The sequence below is a fragment of the Lathyrus oleraceus genome, chromosome 1 (genome assembly GCF_024323335.1).
Source record: "Lathyrus oleraceus cultivar Zhongwan6 chromosome 1, CAAS_Psat_ZW6_1.0, whole genome shotgun sequence".
Lineage (NCBI taxonomy): Eukaryota > Viridiplantae > Streptophyta > Magnoliopsida > Fabales > Fabaceae > Lathyrus > Lathyrus oleraceus.
In genome coordinates, this window is record NC_066579.1 from 167,615,639 (window position 1) to 167,623,580 (window position 7,942).

Sequence of the window (7,942 nt, forward strand, 5' to 3'; positions counted from 1 at the left end):
ACTATCCGGCGTATACTGGAATGGTCAAAATGATGGCTACGGTTAATGTGACACTTTGGATGTCCTGATGTTCCTCATGTTTACTTGAGGAAAAATTTGGCTTCCGCGTGGTGTCATCAAAACATTAACCAGACCTTTAGAACCCTAATTGACTCATCCTAGCCATTAGAAAGTAGTGAGATAACTGACTTCGGTTCCGACCGGGGTTGGTTGAGACTCGATACTACACTCTTTGAGATTGGACTTTAGGGAAGCTTTGGTCAACCACTTGGTGTTGCACTGAGGTGGGCTTAAAGGAAGGTCAATGATTTGAGATCCTTCTAGAACCCGGTTACTATTCTAGGACAGGTTGAACCAACCAAACTTCAGTGGGGAGGGTACTTACCTATGGAACTCATGCAAGCCTTAAAACCTAGGAAGGATTGTTGTGTGACTTGTTTGTGCTTGTTGTTTACTTAACATCATAACATCATAACATCATAACATCATAACATCATAACATCATGGCATTGTACTAACCATTTCAAGGACTTAGAGATTTAGCTTTGCTCTGTTAAACAGGTTATGGCTTCCAGAAAGACCATTCAGATCAATTTTGTAGCAATCTCTCCTCAACTAAAGGATTTAGTGTCAGAACTTCCTGATCAGACTCAGTTCATCAAGAAACATGGTCATCTCCTCAATTTGGTTACCACTAATTTCAAAGAAGATATGATGAGAGTTCTATTCCAGTTCTTCGATCCTAAACATCATTGCTTCACCTTCCCAGATTATCAGTTGGTACCCACATTAGAAGAATTCTCCAGGATGCTTGGGATACCTATCCTTGATCAAACACCTTTCAGTGGTTTAGAAAAGATTCCGAAGTCTGAAGAAGTTGTCGCGGCTTTACACATGACCAAGTCCGATATTGAAACCAATTGGGTAACAAGAAGTGGAGTTAAGGGTTTACTTGCCAAGTTTCTGATAAATAAGGCCCGAGAATTCTTAAAGGTTATGAATGTCCATGCTTTCGAAGACGTTCTAGCATTACTAATCTATGGTTTGGTGTTATTTCCTAATCCAGACCAATTCGTAGATGTGAATGCTATTAAGATATTTCTCACTCATAACCCGGTGCCCACCTTGCTTGGAGACATTTTGCATTCCCTTCACACTCGTACTATGAAAAGGCAAGGGACTCTCATGTGCTGCATACCTCTATTATCTAGGTGGTTTATTTCACGCCTTCCTCAATCAGTCTGGAAGAATGAGCAAAATCTGAAATGGTCTCAAAGGATAATGTCGCTCTCCCATTCAGACATCCGTTGGTGTCCTCATCTCAAAGAAAATGTTATCATCATTGACCGTTGTGGAGAATTCTCTAACGTACCACTCCTGGGGATAAGAGGAGGTATTACTTATAACCCAGCTTTAGCCCTACGCCAATTGGGGTATGCTCGAAGAGAGGGTCCACATGAAAGAATTATTCAAGGCATTGTGTTTGACTATGACACCGACTCCCAAGGTCTCCGTCAAAGATTTGTACGAGCTTGGGGCATGGTGAAAAGAAGTACTTTAGGACCGAAAAACTCTATTCCCATGGAACCTTATCTCAGATGGGTACGCGCCAGAGCTCGTGAACTTGTCATGCCATACCTTGCAGTCGGACCGCTGATTGTTGAACCAGAAGTTGAAGGAGGTACTCCTCAGATCATTCCTTATCCGGATATGCCTACCGATGTTGAAGAATTAAAGAGATCCAAGATCCAGTTGAGAGAGGAAAGGGATACTTTTGAGGCCCAGTTCTGTGCTGCAAGGAAGAAAGTGTTAGAGCTCACCAGCCAGCTTAATGAGGAACGAAGGCTCAATGCATATCTTCGCCCGAAAAGAAGCCGTCCCTGGGAGACCTGAGCTTTTATTGTATTTTACCATTTATTGTAATGAACATTGATTAAAGAAATTATTAATAAAAGTTTCCCTCTTTTTGGTGGTTTACGCAAAGTTAAATTCCAAAAGTCCTTGAAAACATTTCATACATTGCATGGCATAACATAACATTGCATAACAGGTATTCTAAAGGATAAATATTCTCACGGTCTTCCCTCTAAACAGAAAAATGGACCTCGAACAAACTGTCAAAGATCTCCAGACTCAGAATGCCCAATTCCAGGAGATGATGCTGAGCTTATCCAAGGGGCAGGAGGAACTGAAGGCTCTCTTGCTCGAGAAGAAGAAAGACAAGAAACCTGTGAGTTACATTAACCCGGGAAGAAGGCTTAAAGGACAGGCTGCAGGAGTCATAATAAGAAAAACAGTGACCATGCCGTTGGAGCAGTTACGATTGCAGCCCCGCCAGCTCAAAACTTCCAGCACAGACAGGACAGGCCGAGAAGGCAGTTTACCAAGATCAATATGACTTTAGCGCAAGCACTGCAGGGTATGCTAAAGGCAAATTTAATCACTCTCAGAGGTCCTCCTGCAAATGTCAACACTACTTCTCCTCGTTATAATCCCAATGCCAGGTGTGCATATCACTCCGATAGCCCCGGGCATGATACAAACGATTGTTGGTTGTTGAAGAATAAAATTCAGGATATGATCGACGCTGGGGAAATTGAATTTGAGCCGCCGGAGACTCCTAATGTCGTCACTGCACCTATGCCTAATCATGACAAGGCTGTTAATGTTGTCGATGACAATTCCCACATCACTACTGTGGCAGACTTAACATCTCCTCTCTCGATCATCAAGAAGAACTTATTGCAAGCTGGTTTATTTCCAGGTTGTGCTGAAAATTGCGATCGCTGTATACTCCGACCCAATGAGTGCTTGAAGTTGAGGAATGGTATTCAACGGCTGATGGATGATCACACAATTCTCTTTGAAAAGGTTCCTAAGATGGAGAACCCTACTGAAGAAATATATGTGATTGCTAAGTCCAAAGTTCCAGTGAAGATTACCGCTACTAGAGTGCCTGTGAAGATTACTGCTGAGCCCAAGGTAGCCCCCCTAATCATTACTGCACCTGGCCCAGTACTGTATTCCTCCAGCAAAGCCATTCCGTGGAATTATGGAGGTGATGTTTACATCCATGGCGTAAAGCAAGTTGGTAATTCCGCTAATCCTAATGACATTGTTGGGACTAGTAAAGTTACTCGAAGTGGAAGGATCTTCTCTCCAGAAATCTCACCTCCCGCCCCTGAAACTCGAGGAAAGGAACCAGTAACCAACCCTTCTCAGTCAAAGACACCGGTCGAAGTTACTACTGAAGATGTTGCCAAGCAGGAAATGGAGGAAATGCTGAAAATCATCCGTAAGAGTGATTTTGATGTGGTAGAACAGTTGGGGCATACTCCGTCTAAAATTTCGATGTTATCCTTGTTGTTATCTTCTGAATCTCATGCCAATGCATTGATCAAATTCTTGAAGACCGCTCATGTACCTCAGGAGACATCTGTCGATCAGTTCGAAAACTATGTTGCTAACCTAACTGTTGACAATGGCCTAGGCTTTTCCGATGCTGATCTGACACCAGTAGGAAAGAATCATAACAAAGCTCTGCACATCTCCATTGAATGTAAGGGGATCACCTTAGCTCATGTGTTGATCGATAATGGCTCTTCTTTGAATGTGCTACCGAAAGCTATACTCGACAAGCTTGACGGTAAGAGCATCAAATTGAAACCTAGTGATACTGTGGTGCGTGCGTACGACGGTGCAAAAAGTGTTGTCCAGGGTGAAGTGGTTCTCCCTATCAAGATAGGACCTCAAGTATTCAACACTACCTTTCACGTGATGAACATCCGTCCTGCCTATTCCTGCTTGCTGGGACGCCCTTGGATTCATGGGGCAAGTTCCGTAGCTTCATCTCTCCATCAAAAGCTGAAGTATCCAATAGAGGGTAAGATTGTCACTGTGTGTGGAGAAGAAGAGTATATTGTCAGTAGTGTGCAGGCCTTCAGATACGTCGAGATGGATGGCGAATTCTTTGAGACTCCCACTCAGTCATTTGAAATGGTTCACCCGCCCAGTACTGTCCTTAAGTCGACTCCCCTTGTGCCCAAGGTTATTCGTGCTCCTCCTGCCATGATTTCTCTGAAGGACGCTCAAGCCGTGGTTGAAAATGGTGGTCGTACTGGTTGGGGTCAACTGATCAACGTACCATACAAGTCTGACAAGTCTGGTCTAGGATTTAACTCTGAAAAGATGGTCAAAGATCAAATTAATGCTGTAGAAGATGTTGATAGCGATTGCGATCTGGATAGCTGGATTTTCCCAACAGTTGGTGACGGACTCAATAATTGGAAGGCTGAAGACACTATCCCGATTTCCTTTAGTCAGGAGTAATTGTTATTGTCTGTTTTAGTGTTGCAATTTTTTTTAAATTTTATAGTTGAACTTCTTAAAGCATTGTGTCTATGCCCGTGGCACAATAGCTAATTTGTTAAGGGTTTTGTCATTTTCATAAGCATATTCATATTCAATAAATCAATGGACGTTTTGCATTCAAATACTGCGCTCTTTATCTTTCCTGTCATCTTCCAAAAAAGCTATGTTTTCTTACACACACTCACGTACCAAATTGCAGATCCATACCCACTCTGGATCCTGTTGATAATAGTTCTACTACTGTTCATTATGACTTTGAAAATCCGATCTACCAAGCCGAGGATGGAAGTGAGGAAGATTGTGAAGTACCTGGAGAACTTGCCAGACTGTTACTGCAAGAAGAAAGGACTATACAGCCGCATGAAGAGTCAATCGAAATTGTAAATCTGGGTACTGAAGTGGACAAGAAAGAAGTCAAAATAGGAGCAGGCTTGGAAAACAGTGTCAAAGAAAGATTGATTCAGATGTTACATGACTATATCGAGATTTTTGCTTGGTCTTACGAAGACATGCCAGGACTGGATACTGATATAGTAGTGCATCGTTTGCCAATGAAGGAAGATTGTCATCCTGTTAAGCAAAAGGTTCGTCGCATGCGTCCTGAGATGTCCGAGAAAATCAAAGCCAAAGTTATGAAACAATTTAACGCCGGTTTCCTAGCCGTTACTTCTTATCCTCAATGGGTCGCTAATGTGGTACCAGTACCGAAGAAGGATGGTAAGGCACGAATGTGCGTCGATTACAGAGATCTGAATAAAGCGAGTCCCAAAGATGACTTTCCACTTCCGCACATTGATGTTCTGGTAGATAACACCGCTCAACACAAAGTATTCTCCTTCATGGATGGATTCTCGGGTTATAACCAGATTAAGATGGCACCTGAAGACATGGAGAAAACTACGTTTGTGACGCAATGGGGCACTTTCTGTTACAAAGTAATGCCATTCGGTTTAAAGAACGTCGGGGCAACGTACCAGCGTGCTATGGTGGTTTTGTTCCATGATATGATTCATCATGAAATAGAGGTATATGTGGATGACATGATAGCCAGATCTCATACTGAAGAAGAACATCTCGACCATTTATACAAATTGTTTGAAAGGTTGAAGAAATACAGGCTGAGATTGAACCCGAACAAATGCACCTTTGGAGTAAGATCCGGTAAACTCTTGGGATTTGTTGTCAGTGGTAAAGGAATTGAGGTCAACCCGGCTAAGGTGAGAGCTATTCAAGAAATGCCTGTTCCCCGTACAGATAAAGAAGTCAGAGGCTTCTTGGGACGCTTGAATTACATTGCCCGATTTATCTCCCATTTGACCGCCACCTGCAAACCCATCTTCAAACTACTGAGGAAGAATCAAGAGATGATATGGAATGACGAATGTCAAGAAGCTTTTGACAAAATCAAGAAGTATCTCCAGGAACCTCCAATTCTGATACCACCAGTTGAAGGAAGACCTCTAATCATGTATTTGACCGTGTTAGAAAATTCAATGGGGTGTGTGTTGGGGCAACATGACGAGTCTGGTCGAAAAGAGCATGCCATATACTACCTTAGCAAAAAGTTTACCGACTGTGAAACGAGATACTCACCGCTCGAGAAAACTTGCTGTGCTTTGGCCTGGGCTGCTCGCCGACTAAGACAGTATATGTTGAATCATACCACTTTATTGATTTCTAAGATGGATCCTATCAAATATATATTTGAGAAACCTGCTCTCTCCGGGAGAATAGCAAGATGGCAGATGATCTTAATAGAGTATGATATCCAGTATACTACCCAGAAAGCAATCAAAGGAAGTGTGCTAGCTGATCATTTGGCTCATCAAGCGGTGGACGATTACCAATCTATGAATTTTGAGTTCCCAGATGAGGATGTCATGCTTGTTACTGATTATGAAGAACCGGGACCGGATGAAGGACCCGAACCGGGATCCCGATGGACTATGGTTTTTGATGGATCTTCTAATGCATTGGGCAATGGTGTTGGTGTTGTAATCATTTCCCCCAAGGGTTGTCATACGCCTTTCACGGCTAGACTATGTTTCGACTGTACCAATAATATGGCTGAGTATGAAGCATGTATTTTGGGACTCAGAGCTGCTATAGACCTGAGGATCAAGTTTTTGAGTGTGTACGGAGACTCAGCTTTGGTAATCAGTCAGATCAAAGGAGCCTGGGACACTAAACATCCGAACCTCATCCCTTATCGAGAGCGGGTGCTGACATTAATCCCATACTTTGAAGAGATTACCTTCGAACATATTCCACGAGAGGAGAATCAGTTGGCAGACGCCTTGGCCACCATGTCATCCATGTTCAGAGTCAGATGGGACAATGAAGCTCCCAGGATCACCATTGAACGACTAGATGAACCAGCATATTGTTATGAACTTAACGCTGCTGAAGTAGAGGAGAAACCTTGGTTCCACGAGGTAAAAAGATATTTAGAAACTCAGGAATACCCTGAAGGGGCATCCATCAATGACAGAAAATTTCTGAGGAAGTTCTCCGCTAAGTTCTTTTTGAGTAATGGAATATTATACAAACGTAATCATGATTCGACTTTGCTTCATTGTGTGGATAAAAAGGAAGCAGAAAAGATTATGGAAGACATGCATGACGGTATTTTTGGGACTCACTCTAGTGGACATACAATGGCCAAGAAGATTCTAAGATCGGGGTATTATTGGTCTACCATGGAAGCTGATTGCCACCATCACTCCCGAACTTGTCACAAGTGCCAGATCTATGCAGATAAAGTACATGTGCCCCCTGCTCCTTTAAACGTGTTGACAGCTCCTTGGCCCTTTGCAATGTGGGGCATTGATATGATTGGAGAGATTAAACCTACTGCCTCTAATGGACATCGTTTCATCCTTGTTGCTATTGATTACTTTACAAAGTGGGTAGAGGCCGCCTCATTTACTTCTGTCACCAAGAATGTGGTGGCACGATTCATCAAGAATAGTCTCATTTATCGGTATGGCATCCCTGAAAGAATTATCACTGACAATGGTACTAATTTGAACAACAAGATGATTACTGAACTCTGCACGCAGTTCAAGATAAAACACCATAACTCCTCTCCGTACCGGCCAAAGATGAACGGCACCGTGGAGGCTGCTAATAAGAATATCAAGAAGATCATACAAAAGATGACAGTAACGTACAAAGACTGGCATGAGATGTTACCATTCGCTCTTCATGGTTATCACACTTCAGTACGCACTTCGACAGGGGCAACTCCTTTCTCTTTAGTCTACGGAATGGAAGCCGTCTTACCGGTGGAAGTTCAGATTCCCTCTCTAAGAATCATGAAAGAGACAGGCTTAGATGAAGATGAATGGATTCAGACTCGACTCGATCAGATAAATTTGATTGATGAAAAGAGACTGGCGGCTGTTTGTCATGGGCAGATATATCAGAAGCGCATGACCCAGGCATTTAACAAAAAGGTCAAGAGACGGGTGTATCAAATCGGAGAATTGGTGATCAAGCGTATCATTCTACCACAAAGTGATCCCAGGGGCAAATGGACTCCCACATACGAAGGGCCATTTGTAGTTAA